The sequence below is a fragment of the Podarcis tiliguerta genome, assembly GCF_965153285.1.
Source record: "Podarcis tiliguerta genome assembly, chromosome: 13".
In the NCBI taxonomy this organism is placed as follows: domain Eukaryota; kingdom Metazoa; phylum Chordata; class Lepidosauria; order Squamata; family Lacertidae; genus Podarcis; species Podarcis tiliguerta.
This window is the reverse complement of record NC_139546.1, coordinates 7,196,875-7,219,926: the sequence shown is the minus strand read 5'-3', so window position 1 is coordinate 7,219,926 and position 23,052 is coordinate 7,196,875. Positions and strand designations below refer to the sequence as shown.

The 23,052-nt window shown below is 44.7% G+C and overlaps 1 protein-coding gene and 1 long non-coding RNA gene across 2 annotated transcripts in view; one reads left to right on the top strand and one right to left on the bottom strand.

Moving 5' to 3' along the window:
* Nucleotides 1-23,052, top strand: part of CENPC (centromere protein C) — a gene marked incomplete at its 3' end in the record, with an annotated part of 540,346 nt that overhangs the window by 494,037 nt on the left and 23,257 nt on the right. The window lies entirely within an intron of this gene.
* On the bottom strand, nt 15-5,300 carry LOC310661712. Its single transcript, XR_014504092.1, has 3 exons — nt 5,197-5,300; nt 638-824; nt 15-110 (listed from the first exon to the last, which is right to left on the bottom strand). It is a non-coding gene; the product is annotated as an uncharacterized lncRNA (long non-coding RNA).

Below are 23,052 nucleotides of genomic sequence, written 5' to 3'. Positions count from 1 at the left end.
GCAGTTCCCTGACAGTGGTCAAGGCTGCATTATCTGCAAACAACATCCATTGGATGAGGACTTTCCACATTTTTACTTGGCATGCCAGGTTGAACAGATGTCCGTTGCTCCTTGAAGGCATAAGAGAACAGCAGAGAGAGAAATATGCCAAAGAGAGTTGAGGTGAGAACATATCAGTCTCTACAGCCACAGCAGGGGCCGTAACCTTTGAACAGTTTGACTTCATACTCAAAGGTCTCCCAAGACAGATGGATGGCAACAACAATCAGGTTAAATGCAGCCACCAGAGGTTAAATAAGGCTACAGGCCTAATCCCACTGACCTGGGAGCAAGATCCATTGAATTCAACAGGGCTAAATTTCTAATAGACATGGTTTGGGCTGAACTGTAAATCTGCTTTTGTTGCCTATTTGGGGTTATAAAAAACTTACAGACTACCTATATGAATGGTGTGCTGCACTGTGGTCTTAGAGTGTAACCAGTTGTATAGGCTTGGTCTTGTCATGGATGATACATGGAGAAAAGCAGAGGGAGGAGAATCTTTATAGAAAGATGGTTGCCAGGATCGGATCTGGAAAATATAACAAAACACACACACACACACACACACACACACACATATGGGAGGAATGTTCACCATATTGAAACTTTAACTTCTCTTCTTCTCTTGAAAATCCAACATCTCAGCTGAACCTTCCAAATGTATCTTAAATTTTGGAACATTGCTGTAGGAAAGATTCAGCAGATGCCTAGGGCATTGCAGACACAACACAAAATCTTCATCACCACCACACATGCTTTTTCGCTGTATCCCTGGTTAGGATCTGAAATACAGAATGAAACCATGCATTAGTTTCTCACAGTATGTCTTGTTCCCTGGGATTATGTGGATTATATTCCCTGGGATTATATGGAGACATGGAGGCAAGGTAATCTAGAAAGTGTGCCTTTGTGGTGATGACCCTATTTCCTGGATTCCCTGCACAAAGCAGCTTATCAGATCCATGCTATTGACCTTTTGAGAAGAACAGTTGTTATTTTCTAAAAAGGTAAAAGTCACTAGACCTTCCTGAGTATTTTTCTGCTAATTCTGTGCTCTTCCTTTATGATCCTGCTTCACTGCTCTCTTTTTTCCTTTCTGCAATATTGTTGATTTAAGTGTTCTAATTCATAATGCCAACAAAGGTCCGTATAGTTAAAGCCATGGTTTTCCCAGTAGTGATGTATGGAAGTGAGAGCTGGACCATAAAGAAGGCTGATCACCGAAGAATTGATGCTTTTGAATTACGGTGCTGGAGGAGACTCTTGAGAGTCCCATGGACTGCAAGAAGATCAAACCTATCCATTCTGAAGGAAATCAGGCCTGAGTGCTCACTGGAAGGACAGATCGTGAAGCTGAGGCTCCAATACTTTGGCCACCTCATGAGAAGAGAAGACTCCTTGGAAAAGACCCTGACATTGGGAAAGATGGAGGGCACAAGGAGAAGGGGACGATAGAGGACAAGATGGTGGGACAGTGTTCTTGAAGCTACCAGCATGAGTTTGACCAAACTGTGGGAGGCAGTAGAAGACAGGAGTGCCTGGGGTTCTGGTCCATGGGGTCAGGAAGAGCCAGACATGACTAAACAACTAAACAATTCATGCAGGGTGAGTCTTGTAAAAGACGCCCCATGGAACACGTGTACTCTGTATCCATGGGGCCTCTTTTAAAGGAGTCACCCTGTATTTTAATATTTTCATTGTTCTGCTCTCAGTTATTGTTGGTCATTGTGTGGACCACTTGGTTAAAAAGCAGCATGTCAATGGCCTGAGTGGGTAGATAAATGAATGAATATATATATATATATATATATATATATATATATATATATGCTTTTCTTCATACAGTTGGATTCATATGGCGGCACCTCTTTTAGAGATGTAGAAAAGGAATAACATTCTGGGCTGACTTAGATTGCTTGGAGATGGGGCATAATATCATTAGCATCATTATGCATAATAATTTAATCATGCAGTAGTAGGCGTAATTCCATCTGTTTCAACGAGCCACTGAAGAGGCACTTTTTATACTTAGCTAGATTCATGCGGGAGTCTTATGACAAGCTTTCAGTGTGTGATTCAAGTGGGTGTTAAAAAGTCATCCTTATCATCACTGCCTGTTCTGTCACCAAATGATATCTGTCCCGAGACTGAAAAATGGGTGGGGAAAAGGAAGCAGCTTTACTATGCCTGGAAGACTCTTGCAAGACTGAAGCCATCTATTATATTGCTTCATGAACCCCACATTAAGAAAACCAAGAAAATAATTATCTAGATTCCTTTCAATCTGGTTTCTGATTTGGATTTAGCTGCTGCAGCTGGTAACTTCAACTAGGAGCTAGGCTGGGAATCTGCATCCTTGTTAACAGCTCTTGTTAACAACAGAGTACCATTCTGAGACACCTTGCTGGAATGGAACTGGTTTTAGTCTTCCCTACTGGTCTGATCTCAGAAGGTGGTTCTGGGGGGCTGCTTCTGAGCTGCTTGGTCTGGAAACCAAGCCACATGAAGAACAGTTGAGGGAGCTGAAGCTGAAACAAGAGAGCAGGATTAGGGAGACACCCAAGATTCTTCACCACCCTGACTCATCTCTGCTTCTTGGCCTCCCTCATCCTGCTCTCCTGTTCCAACTTCTACCTCTGATTCCAGACTTCTCTCTGCCACAGCCTCTCCCAGCTCACTAAGCCCTGGTACCTCTTCAGCTTCTGACATCTCCTCCTCCCGGTCTGCTCCCTCTTCTCCCTCTGACTACTCATTATTGTCCCACCACCACTCCCTGGGCTCTGAGTCTTCCTCTGTTGGTGCTTCCCCAGTTGGTTCCTCCCACCATTAAAGGTTAAAGGTGGAAGGTGTGTGTCTTATTAGAATTGCTTTTATTATGATGCTGTCAATTACTATGCTTTGTTTTATGTTTGTATTGTTATGCCCTGTAAAACATGTTGTTGATTCTGTATGCCACCCTGAGATCTTTTGATAAAGGGTGGTATTTAAATTGAATAAATCATCATCATCATCATCATCATAACATAATCCATACAAAGGATCACCAATGTGATTTCAAGCCAGATGGCAGAAAAAAGGGAACTGAATCAAGCAGTGGTGTAGCGTGGGTTGTCAGCACCCGGGGCAAGGCAAGTAATTTGTGCCCCCCCCCCGCTGCACTGTCCCTCCCCCAGATAGTCCCTCGCTCTCTCTCCGCACTGCACCGCACGCCTGGCACCCTCCCCTCCACAGTGGGCGGCGACCCGGCGGCTCGGATCGGATTCGCACAGCCAGCACTTCAGTGAGAGAGAGTGAGTGAGCCAGGTAGGGGCAGAGAGCTGCGAGTGCGAGCGCCCCCCAGATGTTGCGCCCGGTGCGGCCAGGCCCCCCTGCACCCCCCACGCTACACCACTGGAATCAAGTGACATCCCTTTACCTCAAATAAACTCTGACCTGCAGAGAGGAGCCAGAAGGGAAAGATGAGCAACCACTATTCACTCATAGAGTCATAGAATTGTAGATTTGGAATTGACCCCAACCCCTCATCTAGTCCAACCCCCTGCAATGCAGGAACTCAAAAACATCCATTACAGGTGGCCATCCAACCTCTGCTTAAAAACCTCCAAGGAATGAGAGCCCACAACCTCCCGAGTGAGACTGTTCCACTGTCAAACAGCTCCTACTGCCAGAAAGTTTTCCCTGGTGTCCAGTCGGAATCACTTTTCTTGTAACTCGAAAACATTGGTTTGAGTCCTACCCTCCAGGAAGAAACAAGCATGCTCCATGTCACAACCCTTGAGATATTTGAAGATGGCTATCATATCTCCTCTCAGTCTCCTCTTTTCCAGGTTAAACACACCCAGCTCCTTCAACCGTTTCTCATCAAGCTTGGCTTCTGGACCCTTGATCATCTTAGTTGCCCTCCTCTGCACACGTTCCAGCTTGTCAACATCCTTCCTAAATTGTGGTACCCAGAATTGGGCACAATATTCCAGGTGTGATCTGACCAAGGCAGAATAGAGTGGGACTATTACAGTGGTACCTCGGGTTAAGTATTTAATTCGTTCCGGAGGTCCGTTCTTAACCTGAAGCACCACTTTAGCTAATGGGGCCTCATGATGCTGCTGCGCCACTAGAGCACGATTTCTGTTCTCATCCTGAAGCAAAGTTCTTAACCCGAGGTACTATTTCTGGGTTAGCAGAGTCTGTAACCTGAAGCGTATGTAACCCGAGGTACCACTGTACTTCCTTTGATCTGGACACTATACTTATGTTGATGCAGCCTAGAATAGCATTAGCCTTTTTTTTTGCTGCTGCATCACACTGTTGACTCATGTTAAGCTTGAAGGCTGCTGCTTCATACTTTTGAAGCCAACAACTATTTCCTCTAGTTGCATGAGGCAGAGCCTGTGCATTTTTAATAGCTGTGTTTAAGAAGGAACGCCGTGCAATCTTCCCCAAACGAAATCCACGAAGCGATTTGGTATTCCATCCTTTATCTGATCAAATAAAACAGGTAAGTGAGTCATCAGAAGAATGTTTTCAGACTGTAATCTTACGTGTGCTTACTTGGGAGTAAGCCACGGGTGGATTAACTGCTGGTGTGGCAGGAGAAGTAAGATGAAATTCTTCCTTTTTACCCAACTAAGGCTGCAGTTCTATTCTCACTCAACTGGGAGTAAGTCCCATTCAACCTAGTGGAACACAGTTAGACATGCATAGGAATGTGCCAAAGGTAAAGGTACCCCTGCCTGTACGGGCAAGTCTTGACAGACTCTAGGGTTGTGCGCCCATCTCACTCAAGAGGCCGGGGGCCAGCGCTGTCCGGAGACACTTCCGGGTCACGTGGCCAGCGTGACAAAGCCGCATCTGGCGAGCCAGAGCCACACACGGAAACGCCGTTTACCTTCCCGCTAGTAAGCGGTCCCTATTTATCTACTTGCACCCAGAGGTGCTTTCGAACTGCTAGGTTGGAAGGCGCTGGGACGGAGCAATGGGAGCGCACCCTGCCACGGGGATTCGAATCGCTGACCTTTCGATCGGCAAGCCCTAGGCGCTGAGACTTTTACCCACAGCGCCACCCGCGTCCCTTCATAGGATTATGCATAGACTCCTGTAAAATAACCAGGGGAGGAAGGGCGAGTATTTGAGGGGAGTGACAAAGAATAAACTTACCTTGGACATTTTCAGGCAAGTTCCACCCAGTGTTTTCGACTACAAGCAGCAGAATAGCAATGAATGTGGTGGGTGAAAAGTGAGAATGTGAAGATCTTCTTATGCCAATTGTGCACATAGAGAAAAATGAGATTTGAATGACTTGTTAGCAAGATAGTGCCCTCATCTGGACACAGCCTGGATCCTGCCATAAAAGTCTCTCTCTCTCTCTCTCTCTCTCTCTCCCTCCCTCCCTCCCTCCCTCCCCAACCCCTCTCTCTTAGTCTTGCCTGGGAGAATTTTTCTTTTTAAACCTCATGGAATCTTAGCTGACAATTTTCTTTCTCTAACTGTCTGTGTGTGATGGTAGCTTCAAAAGTTTGACAACTGCTGTTCAATTTTTTTCTGAAGTTCCAGCTCTTTCATTCTAATTATCTTCCCTCTGAGCCACTGAAAAACAAGCAAACCCAAACCCAACATTCAGAACCCCCGCTGAGAAACAGAACAGCCTTTCTCGATGCTAGAAATATCTTAAATCATATTTATTTTTCTGAAAGTTTACAGTAATGAAACAATGCAAACTGCTTTTTTACCTTGCTTTCCCCTGAGATATTTTCTGAAGCTCTCGGGTAAACGCAGTCTGATTTGTATGATAATATTACCTTCCAGTTTTCCTGTGCTTCCCTCCCCCCCTCTTCCTCCTTCAGATATGACTTTGGGGTATTTCAATCCTTGCCTTCGCATTTTGAATCAAAATGAAAATTTATATATAAGGAGGGAGACCAACGTCTGAACAGTTTCAGGGTGGCAATAAATATTTTACGAAATGTATCAGTATGGTGGAATGACTGGACTTTAGATTTAAACCAGAGAATTCAAGTCACTTCTCAAAGCTATTTCCCATATTATGTGGCAGCAAACCCAGGTTTATTACTTGACTTTGAGAGACTCAAGAAAGAGCTGCAGCCAATCCTGAATCTTTAATGCAGGCCCAGGTCCCAAATGTGGCCCTCCGGGAGTCTCTATGTGGCCCTCTCTCCCCTCGTCACACTCCCTCTCTGCAGGCCGTGTTGGGAATCCTAGGTGAGATACCCAAACAATGGAAGTTGCTCCCAGTACTAGTCAAGCACATGGAAGCAGTGAAAGGTTCAGATAGTTTATTGCTGCAGAAGATAAGGCTCCTTCAAGCAGTTCTGGGCGTAGATACAGTATATACAGATTGTAGACTTTTGCAGATACTTTGTACTTGAATGTATCTATATGCCTCTGTATCTCTGCTGCTTTAAATTTTGGAAATTTAGGATGTAACACTTGACAACAAACACCAACAGACTGATAACTCACTAACTAATTGAGCTGACATACATTAATCACATATATAGTTGGGGCACTGGGCTGCTTTACCATAGGAACTGGTTTGGCTGATCTTGCTCCTGTGATTAGCTCTTCCATGGGTGGTTTAGGCTAATGAAGGAAATTAACCAGTTCTCATGTCCAGTTACTCCAACAAGCCATGCCTCTTACACTCTGGGTGTTTTTTGTCTGCCTGGAATGTGCTCTTAAACTCTTATTAATGCCACTTGCTTTCTTAGATGGAGGATAGAGATAGGGTTGTGTGAGTGCGCAGAGAAACTACCTGACTGTACAGAGGTCCAGGTAGAGGGCTGAAAAGAGTTGACCTCATTCATACATTGTTGTTGTTTAGTCGTTTAGTTGTGTCCGCCTCTTCGTGACCCCATGGACCAGAGCACGCCAGGCACTCCTGTCTTCCACTGCCTCCCGCAGTTTGGTCAAACTCATGTTAGCAGCTTCGAGAACACTGTCCAGCCATCTCGTCCTCTGTCGTCCCCTTCTCCTTGTGCCCTCCATCTTTCCCAACATCAGGGTCTTTTCCAGGGAGTCTTCTCTTCTCATGAGGTGGCCAAAGTCTTGGAGCCTCAGCTTCAGGATCTGTCCTTCCAGTGAGCACTCAGGCCTGATTTCCTTCAGAATGGATAGGTTTGATCTTCTTGTAGTCCATGGGACTCTCAAGAGTCTCCTCCAGCACCATAATTCAAAAGAATCCATTCTTTGGCGATCAGCCTTCTTTATGGTCCAGTTCTCACTTCCATACATCACTACTGGGAAAACCATGGCTTTAACTAATGTAATTCATACATTACATTTCTACATTTTAAAAGATACCCTGAGGAGGAGGAGGAGGAGGAGGAGGAAGAGAAGGAGGAGTTGACTTGTTTGATAATTTTGAGGGAGCGGCAAAATGAGGAATGCTTCTTTATTTTCCTTGTTGCTACTAAATGTAGTTACTAATTCCCATTATCATTTGCTCTTTTCCATTGCAACACAAAGGACAATGTCTGTCACCACTGGATGCCTGATTGAACATTGCTGCATGAATTGTGCACACCAGTGAGAGGGAGGCGCTCTCAGCAAATTTAGAAAAGTAATTTCTGAAAACAAAGGTTACAGTGGAAGAATGGTTGCTCAACAACGGTGCATCTGGCATTATGTACACATTAGGAACTAGCTTCCATTATGATTTGCTATTGCACTCAGTTATTAGTTTCAATGGTCTCCAGTTGTCAAAGAGGGCAATTTTCAAGCAGGAATTGGATGGAGGGGAGGGGATCTTTGAGATTTTAGTACAGGAAATGAGCACGCTGCTCCACTCCATTAGAAGCACGGAGCCCTTCAAAATGTACAATATTGCTTTTATTTAATTAAAATAAGTTGCTATGGATAGCTTTTATCGCTCAATGGCTTTCCCCTCCCTTTCTGTTGATACACTCTGTCCCTGCAGCTTAAAATAGAATGCTCTTCAAGATATTCAATGCCTTAACTGACTCCCAGAATTATATAGATACCCACTCTCCCATTCTCAGTCTTCAGGCATTGTTAAAAGAATAAAATATTTAGGACTCAGTGTTGAGAATTTGGGGACGTTTATGCAAACCAACCTCAGCCACCACCATCCAACTTAAAATATTAACACTGGACTAAATGGCAAGGTTGTGGTGTGTTGGTCTCTTAGCCTCAGCTTGCCTTCCAAATTCCACTTTATGTATATAAGAGCACTGGTCCACACTGAAAGGTTGTGGTAAACCACTCTTAGTCTCAGTCCAATCCCAGCTTGGATGCATATTAACACCAAACCAAATTGCAGAGCTGTAGCAACTAATTCCCTCTCAGCCGCAAGCTTCCTCCAAACTGCAATATGGGAATTGCACCCTGAATTGGCACTGGAATTTACAAAAGGACTATCCCCCCCCCAATGTTTTGAAATGCACAAAGAATTAAAAGTTTCACGCTAAACAAGACCTCAGTTAGAAACAGCAGGAACTCTCCGCACCCCAATATTATTTGATGTTCTACAGCCATCCTCACTGTGAATAGAACACAAAGAATATAATATGAAGAACCATTCAGGGTGGTGTGGTGGTGAAAATGGGTAGCATGAGACTTTGTGTAACAGGCAGATTTCACCACACGCATGGACACTGTTAGAATTCCTGCTCCGTGATTGCAGTCATAGGATTGTTGTCTATCACATGATGGTATATGTTTTGACTCCACGCAGTGGGAAGTGACGGAGACAGGATGTTTGTGTTACTGTGTTCCCTGAAGTGGGCCTATTGTCCTTTGTTCTTTTTCTCTTTGCTGTCTGATGCTAGAGAGAGAGGGAGCCATGTTGCAGTGCTCCGTGTGTGTTTATATGTAAATAAAGTAGATTAGCCAAAATGCTGAGTTGCTGAGGTCTGTTACGCATGATGCGCAAACTCTGTGGATCCCTAAGTGTGCCGGTGTTGGTTGGCGTTGGTCACTGTGCTGTTCAGGCTGAAGAAAGCTTATGAAGCTCCTGAACGATGGACCAGGAGGGAGAGAACATGCCAGTCAGGCATGTGTCTCTGCCAGGGTCCTCCTCGAGTGTAGGCTGAGCTCCTGACACATGGCACAACATACCCCATTTTAAAGGAATAACACATGAAGTGACCTAAAATGGAGTTAATCTTGGCGAGAGGAGGTGGGGTCATTTGTAGGGGGCATTAAAATGTGAAATACCCCTCCCAGACTTGAAGGCCTGAAGAAGCCCAGCTTAACTTTTACCACTTGATCTTGCTGATTGTATAAATGGGCCTCTTTTTTTCTTCTTCTTGTGACAACCTCTCTGAGGGGAAAAAGAATGTGATTGGCCTCAAATTTAGAAGGTCCCATGGATCCCATTTAGATTTCAATTACTCGTAAGTACTTAATGTCAATTAGTTTATAATTTTATGTTGAAGAGTCTCTGCTGTAGTCCTTCAGAGAAATTAAATGTGATTCACAAGTGCTGAGTTGCACAGAAAGAATTATGTTGAAAACCTAGGGAAGAAAAAATCTACGCGGTGATATATCCCATTTTCATTCCAGATTATGTGATCTAGAATAACAGACTTGTTATTTGAAAATTTAATTTCCCTCACTTATTGTTATTATCAAGCTGTATACTGTAAGAAATTCGGTTGTATATATCAATATACATCAATCCTCAGACCTATCCTCAGACTCCTGGACTACTGTAAATCAAAAGTGTCTCTTTAAGAAGCAATGCCAGGACCAGAAAGGTCCAGAACAAAGACTTCACGCTTCTCATAACCTTCATTCACTGTCTAAGACATAAAACTTGCTCCTGAGTGTTCTGAAGTTACCTTCTCTTCCGCTTTGCAGTTGGTTAGGCTAATCTTTCTACTTCAGGGTTGGAGGGGAGGCAACTTGTTTTGATTATAATGGAACCCATCTTTGGAAATGTGGTCTGGGTGTCTGATTTCCCTGCTGCCGCCTTCTCCACTCCTCAGAGGGACTCTCACTCGCTGGATCATCACCTTGTCGTGGTGAGTAGGCTTGTTACAACGGTATGTTACAACGGCTGTGAAGGTCCATAAATAGTAATACCCTAGAGGTCCCGGGCCCTAAGGAAGTCAGATTAGCCTCAACTAGAGCCAGGGCCTTTTCAACACCGGCCTGGTGGAACGCTATGTCTCATGAGACCAGGGCCCTGCAGGATCTGATTTCTTTCCACAGGGCTTGTAAGACAGAGTTGTTCCGCCTGGCCTTTGACTTGGAATCAACTTGATCCCCTTCTTTCCTTTTTCCTTTCTCTTTCTGTGATGGAACTTCTATTTGGGGACTTCCCTGGCTTTTTTTCTGGTCCATGTAGGACCAGTCTGGATAGTTGGCCTTGGTGAAGACTTGATGTTTTCATCCCAAAAAAAGTTTTGGATTTGAGTTCCTACTGAAATGAGGCTGCATTTTAATGTTTTAATGTTGTATTTTAACCTTGCTTTTAAGTTGTATGTCAATCAATTGTTTTTATACCTGTTGTCAGCCACCCTGAGCCCGGTCTTGGCTGGGGAGGGTAGGGTATAAAGAAGAAGAAGAAGAAGAAGAAGAAGAAGAAGAAGAAGAAGAAGAAGAAGAAGGCTGCAGCAGATAAGAATCTACTGGTCATCGTGATTACTCATGCCATCGGAACAGAGACCTACTGCGAAGATTGTGCATTGTTCAGAGTGCACTGATCTACACACACAAAACAAATTCACGCACAGGCACCTTCCAAAAACCCATCCCAAACCCCAAAAGTCCCATGGCGATCGACAAATGGTAACAGGGGCAGGATCGTGAAATCTGCAATCTCCTAGTCATAAACCAGCACATGGGTGGTGGGTACAGATTCAGTCGTTCTGACTCAAGGAACGAGGCAGTTGAGCAGCTGTATCCATGACTGAGCAGCCCTTTTTAGGATCCATTCTGCTCACCCCAAAAAGGGGAGGTGCTAGAAAACGTGCCCTAAACATAGTCTGCCTCCCTTTTTCCCTCAGAGGGACTGTGTATGATGGCTCTGATAAATTAAAAGAGGAATTCACTGATGGTTCGCTGTGTACAGCCTGCAAGGGAGGGGTAGTCTTTGCTACTACTCATAATTTTCATTTCAACATTTGCTGCTTGGGTTTTTTTGTTTGTCCCCAGTAGGGGGGTTGCAGCGCTTTCTTTGCAGGTGCTTTAGCTACACTGAGGTCCCTTTATGGGACATGGAGCGAGAGGGTTGGAGTGGGTTCCTTGGTTTTCCTGGTTTGTTTGTTTGTTTTTAGTTCGGCATGGGAGTAAGGAGAGGGGACAAGGGAGGGGTTGTAATTGTTTTTGTCTTCTGCATTGGAGAAATGTACTAGGATGAATGGGTGTAGACTTTTATCAACTATTGTGTATATTGAGGGAAATGATTCGTGTTGGCTGTGTATAGAGAGCCTTAGTAAACATGGAAATTTGGAAATCTAAATAGCTGGAAGCTTATATGGGAAACAGATTGCAAGAGGATATTGTGGAGGATAAATGGGAAAGGGTCTGGAGGGGAAAGATATTTAAATCAATATCAGCCAGAACAAGGGAACTTGCATTAAAAATAAATTACAGGTGGCATTATACACCTGTCTCCAGTAGTTGGAGAGGATGTGGAAATAGAGGAATGCATTTTCATTTGTGGTGGGAGTGCCGTTGGGCAGACGTTATGCCCCAATATTTTTAGGAAACTGAATTGTCAGGAAACAGACACTGAGAAATGGTGGAATAACATCTAGAGCAGGCTTCCTCAACCTCGGCCCTCCAGGTGCTTTTGGCCTACAACTCCCATGATCCCTAGCTAGCAGGACCAGTGGTCAGGGATGATGGGAATTGTAGTCTTAAAACACCTGGATAGCCGAGGTTGAGGAAGCCTGGTCTAGAGTGCAGCTATATGGGGAAACCTTACACATAGTGGTGTGCAGTGAAATTCTTCATAGGGAACAGTTAGGGCCAGAGACACCAGCTTGTGAGCATGCTTGGGGAGGGGGACGATGCTAATGTGATTTCATGATGTTCTGCTGCAGGGAAGGCACAGCCAGGAGGGAAAGAAATGACGGCCGAGGCAAACAAGTCCCCACAGAAAGCAATCAGGGGACAGGGCACAGCCAGCACCTCACAATGTGCAAGAACATCACCCAGTACTGCTGTGAACTCAAGGGGTTGTAGTCGGCGGGCTTTATAAGACCTGGAAACCTCATGAATCTTTGCACCTGGAAGAAAGCACACCTCCTGGGACATCGTGCTACTTTTGCATACTGCTGCCTCATAGGGAATCACCACCAGGAAGCATCTCTTCCTCCTCTGCGGAGTGGCAGGAATCATATTAGACCAGGGATGTCCAACAGGTTGATCGCGATCTACCAGTCAATCACGGGACACCCCTGGTCAATCCTGGTCGTTCGCATGATCCTGATTGATTGCCCAAGGGAAATAAAACTACAATGGGTAGATCGATGGTCAATACAATGGGTAGATCACTGCCGGATTTTTTTTTAGTGGGAGTAGATTGCAGTCAGTGCTGGATTTACATATAAGCTAAACAAGCTATAGCTTGGGGCTCCACTCTCTTGGGGGCCCAAAAAAAATTTAAAGGGGAAAAAACCGGGATGTACATTTCCAAGATATAAGATAAAAAAACAAATAAAATAAAACCTCCATACAGTAACAGTGTTTTGTGTTGTGTAGTCTCCTATGATGTAAGTAATGCTAGCCTGCTAGCCTGCTCCCTAAAATATCACTGGTTTGCTCATTTCTCTATATAAGGTGCCTACATTCTGCATGTGCAAATGGCTATTAGGTCCATAAATTACCATACAGCATATATTCAACACAGAAAACAGTGACAATTTGTTGTTGACAAAGGACAGCTGGACATATAAAGGGCCCCAGAACCTTCAGTAGCCCAGGGCCTCATCAAACCTAAATCAAGCCCTGATCGCAGTCTCTTAAAAGTTGGACATCCCTCTTCTAGACCTTTCACGTGTGTTCAGCAGTAGCACTGCCAATGAAACGTTATGTAAAGCAAAATGTTAAGTGAGTTTACTGAGTCATTTGCATGTGGATGATCTGGGACATTTTGAGGCACCAACTGCTAAGGAAATACATTGAGTTAATTTGAACTGAAGTTGTATCTTTTGTATTCCTGCATTCCATTTCTGCTATGTTGTAAGTTGGGAGATTTTAACTTTTATAGTATTCTATTGATATAGTAGAGCGTACCGTATTTTTTGCTCTATAAGACGCACCAGACCACAAGACGCACCTAGTTTTTGGAGGAGGAAAACAAGAAAAAAAAATATTCTGTATCTCAGAAGCCAGAACAGCAAGAGGGATCGCTGCGCAGTGAAAGCAGCAATCCCTCTTGCTGTTCTGGCTTCTGTGATAGCTGTGTAGCCTGCATTCACGCCATAAGATGCACACACATTTCCCCTTATTTTTTAGGAGGGAAAATGTGAGTCTTATAGAGCAAAAAATACGGTATTCTTTGTCATGGCCTTTGACTGGAACAGTAGAATTTATTGAGGATGGGCTTGTGGTTCATTCTCAGGGGGAAAAATAATCTGAAGTATTTTAAGACTAGTGAAATTCTAACGAAGGGGAGGGTTGCGCATCTCCAGTGCCCAGTAATTGCCTGGTTAGTGTATTCATGAAGGCAGAAAATGCTCATGTCACACTTCAAAAGGAGCAATGTGTTTTCCAACACAAAGATGAATACATAGGAAAATGGCAACACATGAACCTGCATAATGTTTCTGGCCTTTGTAAGAAATAAAACTTGTCCCTCCCCCCCCCCACCCAAAGTTAATGTAATTCTCGGTACATCTTTTTTTCCAGAAAAGTCATTAATTTTTAACACTCGAGTGCACATACATTTTTCTCTTGCATAATGCTTGGAATCTACTCCATAGAAGCACCACAATATTATTCTCCCCTGTTACTGATGCAATCTGTTACAAAATTCTGAAGCAAAAGCAAATGGAAAAGTACAGAGGCCTACAGATCATGTTAATGAGTCTCACACGTTGGAGAGTGGGAGTGATGTTCATGAAAAGGGAGCTTAGTATTTATGCCATATGTTAATTCCAGCTCCAGAGAATGATAGTCTGGAATAGCGCTGTGCCAAATGTCCAACCCACAAACAATACTGAAGCAATAAGTGTGTACTTGAAAGGGGGTGAGAAGCACGCAAAAATCCATACCTTTCATTTTCCCTCTACAAAGCTTTTCAGGTCCGTTAGCAGACAATCAGAATCATGCACTGAACACAAGGACATGACTGAGAAATGGAGCCAACTAATTTGGGCATATGATGATGTGAGGCCAACGAAGACACACGACCCTCATTCTGCATTGCGCACGCAGCTTCAAGCACACCAGAATGCTTACCAGAATACATATTTTAATGTGCATTGAGACTCACATTCAGGCTGATTCTTCCTGCTTTGCTATGCTATGGTGTAATGGCTCAATTGCCATGGCACAGACAGATGGGGAGAATTTAGGATGGTCCACATTTTAAAATGAACTGACATTATTCACACCTCCCCAAACTATCACAAGGACTGAAATGTAACTGGCAGTTTTTACACTTTTCTGAATTTTGCAGTGGAGCTCTGGCTCAAAACAATACACCAAAACGCATTATAAATGTTCGCGTTAGGATAAGATGCATTTAGAAATTCATATATTGAGTTAAAAATGTGAATTCAAATGTTATTGAATGATAAAATGTGGATTGTAATGCCATTTTATTGAAAGCATCATAGATCAAAAGCAAAACAAAACCTAAACCCAGAGAGCATCGGTCCAGTTACTGAATTATTTGTACACTCAATTTCCCTCACAGACATTGCCATATTCCTTGGAGTGCCTCCCCACCCTCCAACAACAGTAAAAAAACCGAGGTACTTTTAAAGTGGTATGAAAATAATCTTGAATCTCTCCCCATTTGGTTCTAGTCTAAGACTTGAAAAAGAGAAAATAGAAGCACATTATTTTGATGCTTTAATAATATTTTCCACATTTTTATGAAAGCTACCCTACATCAGAATTCACACACACCTTCTCCTTTGACTCTAGTTGATAAGCGCTTTCTACACCATTCCTAAAACTGTTGTAAAGATAAAGATAAAGGATGCCTGACAGTTAAGTCCAGTCATGAACGACTCTGGGGTTGGGGTGCTCATCTCGCTTTATTGGCCGAGGGAGCCGGCATTTGTCCGCAGACAGTTTTTCCGGCCAGCATGACTAAGCTGCTTCTGGCGAAACAAGAGCAGCGCACGGAAATGCCGTTTACCTTCCTGCCAGAGCGGTATCTATTTATCTACTTGCACTTTGACGTGCTTTTGAAATGCTAGGTTGGCAGGAGCAGCAACGGGAGCTCACACCATCACGGGGATTCAAACCCCTGACCTTCCGATTGGCAAGTCCAAGGCTTAGTGGTTTACAGCGCCACCTGCGTCCCAAAAAAGTGTTGTAATTGGAAGTAAAAAAAGGGGGGTCCTGGTACAGTGATACCTCGGGTTACAGACGCTTCAGGTTACAGATGCTTCAGGTTACAGACTCCGCTAAGCCAGAAATAGTACCTCGGGTTAAGAACTTTGCTTCAGGATGGGAACAGAAATCTTGTAGCAGCGGCACAGCGGCAGCAGGAGACACTATTAGCTAAAGTGGTGCTTCAGGTTAAGAACAGTTTCAGGTAAAGAACGGACCTCCAGAATGAATTAAGCTCCACTGTACTGCCTTCTCTGCTTGGAAGCAAGACCTGTCAGTCATAAAACCTCCCGCCTCCTCCCGCCTCCCACCTGCAGGGATGCTGTCACATATGATTCCATCACATGGGGTGGAATGTTTCACTCTGCCTCATGTGTGGGCCAGCCCTGGGTGCAAGGGTACCACCTAGGTCATAGAAACTGCCAGCTGATGCCACAGGCCAATCCTTGCTCCCTGAATCCTATCAAGCCCAGCCCCCCAGCCTCAGAGATAATTCATCATTCAGGGCAGCTCTTCCCTATAAGTAGAAATAGCAGTTTCCGGGTCCCTCTTCTAGTTCTACCTCCGAGTCGGGCACTCCTTCTTGTGGGACAGAAGTGGAACGGCCCCAGCACATCTTTGCTATCTCGATGAGGGCTACCTTTAGACAATCAGTTCTCAGTGGCATGGGTATATTGTGATCCCTCTGAAGGACCCGCACAACCAAATATAGTACAACAGCAATAAATAGATCAATTTTTAATTTTCAAAATGTTAACGCTAGATAGGGGCATGAGGGACGGAAACATAATTGTGACTGGACAAATACATTAGAATGATACTCTCCACCACAAATGTCACCAAATCTTGTTTAACTTACCCAAGCATAAATTCCTGAAACCTCCATATTGCTGACCTTCTGTTTTTATTGATTACCTCTCGGAGGAACAGTCTCCTGGGGCAAAAAGTCGCAGTCACAACTCAAACAATAAAGCCACAGAAGCCAACAGTGTTAAATTATTGCAAATGGAATCTGGGACCTATCTGAGTTTTTCTTGTCCTGCTGGAGCCAGCTTCAAACCTGTTTCAGACCTGCATGCATCAAGTGTGAGATTGTCTATGGTGTTCTCCAAGGAATTCACAATAATTTACAGAACTCCCTTGCCAATGTTTATCCGTACAACAAAACCCTATGAGATATCGGGTTAAGAAATAGCCGTCCAATGTGATCTGCTGAATTAATTTCCACATTTCAGATTGTGATTAAAAAGGACTGCGCAACAACATTGCAAATTAGTTCCTGGTTATAACCCTCCTGCAAGGTTTTGAGGATCCATTGTTTGGTGCCTGGGAAATAAGCTGAAATGGAAAGCCGAGGGCTGTTTAACCCACATCCCTTTGCGCAAGGGAAGCCCTTCATTTGCTGCCTGCCGGGTCCCGCAGCAATCCCCACCTTTTACATCGGATACATATTGAACAGCACCTTTGAATACGAGCCCCAGGAGCAAAACCTGTGTTCGCCATTCATAGCAGCAAATAAGCAGATAAATTGCCAGCAAAATATGGCAGGAGCACACCTGCCATTTCCCTTTGATTAAATGTATCCTGAAATGGCCACAATCTGCATAAATATACTGTAACTGTCAAAGGGTAAAGTATAGCGCAACACAAATAACACCAACTCATGCAAACCTAATTAATATTTGAGATTTATCTGTGACTGTAAATATAACACAAAATCCTTCATTTTGCAATAAGGCGATTGCGGATCATGAAGTGTGTGTGTGTGTGTGTGTGTGTGTGTGTGTGTGTGGAATGGTTTCTTCATACCAGGTTGCTGCTGCTATGCTTATTAATCTACAGCTGTTTTGGTTGTTTGTGACCCAATTTCACTGGATTTCAGTTCAATAGATCCAGTTTGAACTACATCCACCCTGAAATGGAGCTGAACTCCAGCTGTCCAGATATTCTTGAAATAAGATGCACAACTCCTGATGGCTTGATTTCGAGATCTTTCTTTCTGACCACACCAGCTGTATAAAAGCCAGTTCCCAACTTTTGTGCTTCCCAATATTTCATCACATTCTTCTTTGACCAGTACTGGTGCCAACTCCAGAGAGCCTTGGCACCCAATTTTTTTCTTGTTGTGGGTGCTCAGAACCCATTCCATGGGACCTTGGGCATGACTTTCAGGTCCTATCTGAGACCGGGGGTGTGGGGGTGTGGGGTGGGGGTAGCAGAAACTGGATGCAGAGTAGCTATTTCCCCCTGAGATCCTATGTAAACTAGAGAAACTGGGGGCTGAACTTGGAATTTTCAGCATGCAAAATGTACTCCTCTATTGAACAATTGCCCTAAGAGAGTTCTGCTTTTAGATCCTTTATCATTGGCACTGATCCTACCTGAAAAAAGGGGGGAAAACATTATATTCTTGGTTTGCAGCATTGCAGGTTTTTCTTATCAGGGGAAAAAAAAAAAAAAAGCTTCAGTAATTGCTTTTCCAACTTGTACCATAAACATCTTTTTAAACAACATGCCCCCCCCCTTTTATGGCTTTAATTATTTACCATGTATTTACTGCCTTCTCTCTCTGTCTCTCTCTGCAATATGAAGCTTTTAAAATAATTTTTCTAACAGGTTTTGCAGTGAACTACCTAATATCAAGAATATACTCCAAGGACATGCTCCTGTAGATAGCATAGAGAAGACGTTTCTTTCACCCCTAGAAGGGCAAGTGGAGAATCTAATACTCAGTATTTTATCTACAAAAGAACATTCACCTAATCCACTCTTAATGCACGTTGATTTAGGAATGACTTGAAAATATAAATTCTCCGAACAACTCTCACAAGAACCTCCCAGCAACTTTATTATATTTCAAGGGGTGATTTAAAATCAAAGAACCATATATATATAAAGAAAAACATGGAAATCTTTAGTTTTATGTACTGCATAAACAGTCTGTCAGCTCTGAGCTACCTGTCAAAGGGTTATCTCAAAATTGCTTTTGATTAAAGGACCTTGCCCATGCTTTCCAAAGTGGAGATATTATACGAACAATGATGCAAAACATGCCTGTAAAATAACACCATAGTGCTTCACTCTTAGAAAAGAAGAATACAGTGGTACCTCGGGTTAAGAACTTAATTCATTCTGGAGGTCTGTTCTTAACCTGAAACTGTTCTTAACCTGAAGCACCACTTTAGCTAATGGGGCCTCCTGCTGCCACTGCTGCACCGCCAGAGCACAATTTCTGTTCTCATCCTGAAGCAAAGTTCTTAACCCAAGGTACTATTTCTTGAGAGTCCCATGGACTGCCAGAAGATCAAACCTATCCATTCTTAAGGAAATCAACCCTGAGTGCTCAATGGAAGGAAAGATCCTGAAGCTGAGGCTCCAAGACTTTGGCCACCTCATGAGAATAGAAGACTCCCTGGAAAAGACCCTGATGTTGGGAAAGATGGAGGGCACAAGGAGAAGGGGACGGCAGAGGACGAGATGGTTGGACAGTGTTCTTGAAGCTACCAGCATGAGTTTGACCAAACTGTGGGAGGCAGTGGAGGACAGGAGTGCCTGGCGTGCTCTGGTCCAGGGGGTCACGAAGAGCTGGACACGACTAAACAACAACAACAACAACTATTTCTGGGTTAGCGGAGTCTGTAACCTGAAGAGTATGTAACCCAAGGTACCACTGTATATGATACAGCACAGGGGGCCATCTGGCCAGCAAACAATGGCCAGCAAAATCCCTCTGGGAAAGACACAAGTAGAGCCTTCTTGCAAAAGTCTTTCCTTGAGATTCAATCGCAGCAACTGGTATTCAGAAGTAGGCTGTCTCTGAACAAGGAGGTGGGGGTTGTCACTGGCATCATGCCAAACAGACGTGAATTTGTTGAGTTTCAAGTCATCTTACACAGCGCCCATCGACACATCTTTCCCCTTCCCCCAGAACCTCTTAAATCAGTGGTTTCCAACTAATGCACCATGGCACCCTGGGGTGCCTTGAATGATGGTCAGGGGTGCCGCAGGCAGCACTGGCCTCTGTCCCTCTGTCCTTCCTTCTGATGCCCTCTCAGCACAGCTGTTTGTTACAGCAACCCTGGCTACAAGCTCCCCAGGTGAATGGTGCCTCAGGCTGGTCAAGGGGTGCTGGTGGCCCGGAACTGAGGCAGCCTCAGAGTAAGCAAGCAAGCAGGTGAGGGAGCCGAGCCAGCCAGTTCGCCAGCTCTTGCTTTTGGGAATGGACAGACAAGTGGGAGGCTGGCAGGCACTGCACTGGCCTTTCTTGTGCTTGCTGTCTGCAAGACCTGCCTGGGAGCTGAGTGCCCAGTGCTGAAGGAGAGCCTTTCTGCCATACAGGCCTGGCAGTGCCCACTGCTGCCTCCCAAGTAAGGTGCTGGCCTCATGTTCACCTTTGGCCAGTTTCGGTTGGGCTACTAAGGCCGGGGACTTCCTCTTCCCAGGCCCCTGGTGGGCAGTGTGAGGTGGTACCTCTCTTTGGGGGAAGGGGGGGTGTAGCTGACAGACCAGGGGCGGCAGCAGCGGCTCCCCAGAGGACTCCCAAGGAGAGGAGAAAAGGCTGAATAAACACTCCACAATGGAGGGTATTCAAAAAAGAGGGAGAAGCTCACAGCTCTGCAGACGAGGGGTGACATAACTGGGCTCCTGAGCCCCACAGGGTTGCCGCAGAATGAATATAGTTGGTCAAGGGAGCCATGGACTCAAAAAGGTTGAAAACCTCTTCCTTAAATGCTCTTGCGTGTCGAGGTCCCCAGATCCACCCCAAATAACTCACACATCACACAGAAATTTTTGTTTAAGATTTTTGGCATAATTTTGGCCACAACTTTATTGAAATACAAATTTGTGAGTGGTTGCGTAGGCATTGGTTGCGACTATCTGCCCCCACCATGGGGGACAGACTGACATTCCGCACGATGCGAAAGTCAGAATAGGGGAATACACTTGGGGGTTACGCCGAGCAGGGAACCTGCCCTCACCCCAAATGCAACCAGGAGCTCATTGCTATGGCCCGAGCCCCCTTGACAGAGTGGATAAGCAATAGTTAGCTCCCAATTCCTTTAACGGAATCCCTTGCAGCAGCAGCATTAGAGGGGCAGGCACAGCCAATCCATGCCCCTCAACCAACCAAGCCATAAACCAATGCCTAACCGCGAACCTTACAAGTTGTGACGATTTGCTACGCAGTAGGCAAAAACCAAATGGCCCCAGCCAATCAGCCAAATGGACAAAATTCCTACCAGGCCCCCGCTCCAAAGCAGACGACCCCATGACAGGCATAGCAAGGTCAAAGCGAACAACCCTATTCTAGGGAGGGAGGGACGGGCAATCCGATGCATGGTCGAAAAGAGGAAGCCCTAGTCTCGTGCAAGGAGTTTTAGTATTTCTGGCTGTCAATCAATAAATGGCAACATTAACTTCTTCCCAACAACAAGGGAAGGCCCAATCGCATCAGTGGCCAACGATCAATTAGCCCGCCTTCCAACTTTGGAGTGTCCTGGAGGCCCCCACCGCAACACGTGCTCTCCATGAAGGAGAACACGCTTTCCTGGAGAGCAACATCCAAATTCAACCTCAAATGTCACATGTGCTGAAACTCAGCCATGCATGTAGATTCACCCAACCTTTTCGCTTCTTTTCCTGCCCAAAGGGAACAACTTCCACATGCAAATCATGTTGAGCACCCAAGGTAAAAGAGTATGCAAATTAGGGGCAAATCCCTGAGTTGTAATTAAATAAAGGTTATGTTTCATTATTTAATATATCATATATCAATATTTCTGGGTGCGATTTATATCATTTGGAAAGCCAGTGTAGCACCGCTTGGGCTTGGACCAAGGAGACTTGGATTCAAATTCCTGAACCCAAGGGAGCAGAAAAGTTTACTTATGTATGCAACCCCGGCTGTGTGATTGCTACTAGCCCAGAGATGGAAAGAAGATAAAATTCCCACCAGAGAAGAATGGAATATCAAATGGATGACTATGTCAGAATGGCAAAAATGACTGGAAGAATCAGCAATCAAGAAGACCAAAATTTTAATATGGAATGGGGAAAATTTTTAATCTATCTTAAAAACCATTGTAAACAGCTAAAATTGTTAGTGGGATTGGAATAACACTTGTAGTTTCATGGTGAATTTTGGTCATAATGGAGATGCAAAAGATTTGAATTATTATAAAAGATGAAGGAGGAAAGGACTGTGGAATCTTGTTTCTATTTTGTATGTTGATATGCCATTGTAAAACTTTGATTTGAAAAACCCAATAAATTTATTTAAAAAACCAAATTCCTCATCGGTTGTGCAGTTTGTGTAATGAAAGTGGGACAGACACCATCTTTCAGACAACAACAACAATAACAACAACAATAATTTATAATAATAATAATTTATTATTTATACCCCAGCCACTCTGGGCGGCTTCCAACAGAACACTAAAATATAATAACCTATTAAACATTAAAAGCTTCCCTAAACAGGGCTGCCTTCAGATGTCTTCTAAAAGTTTGGTAGTTATTTTTCTCTTTGACATCTGGTGGGAGGGCATTCCACAGGGTGGGTGCCACTACCGAGAAGGCCCTCTGCCTGGTTCCCTGTAACTTGACTTCTCGTACCGAAGGAACCGCCAGAAGGCCCTCGACGCTGGACCTCAGTGTCCAGGCAGAATGATGGAGGTGGAGACGCTTCTTCAGGTATACTGGACCGAGGCCGTTTAGAGCTTTAAAGGTCAGCACCAACACTTTGAATTGTGCACGGAAACGTACTGGGAGCCAGTATAGGTCTTTCAAGACCAGTGTTATGTGTTCTTGGCGGCTGCTCCCAGTCACCAGTCTAGCTGCCGCATTCTGGATTAGTTGCAGTTTCTGGGTCACCTTCAAAGGTAGCCCCACGTAGAGCGCATTGCAGTAGTCCAAGTGAGAGATAACTAGAGCATGCACCACTCTGGTGAGACATTCTGCAGGCAGGTAGGGTCTCAGCCTGCGTACCAGATGGAGCTGATAAACAGCTGCCCTGGACACAGAATTGACCTGCGCCTCCATGGACAGCTCCGTACAGGAGGGCTGTTGCAAGAATAGAATTAAGAAAGCTGGTGGCGCTGTGCGTAAAAGCCTCAGCGCCTAGGGCTTGCCGATCGAAAGGTCGGCGGTTCGAATCCCCGCGGCAGGGTGCGCTCCCGTTGCTCGGTCCCAGCGCCTGCCAACCTAGCAGTTCGAAAGCACCCTTGGGTGCAAGTAGATAAATAGGGACCGCTTACGAGCGGGAAGGTAAACGGCGTTCTGTGTGCGGCTCTGGCTCGCCAGAGCAGCGATGTCACGCTGGCTACGTGACCCGGAAGTGTCTCCGGACAGCGCTGGCCCCCGGCCTCTTGAGTGAGATGGACGCACAACCCTAGAGTCTGTCAAGAATGGCCTGTACGGGCAGGGGTACCTTTACCTTTACCTTTATCCTGGGTTGTTGGAGGAAGGGTACAAATTTCTTGAATAAATGTACTAAGAAATAAAGACAACAAG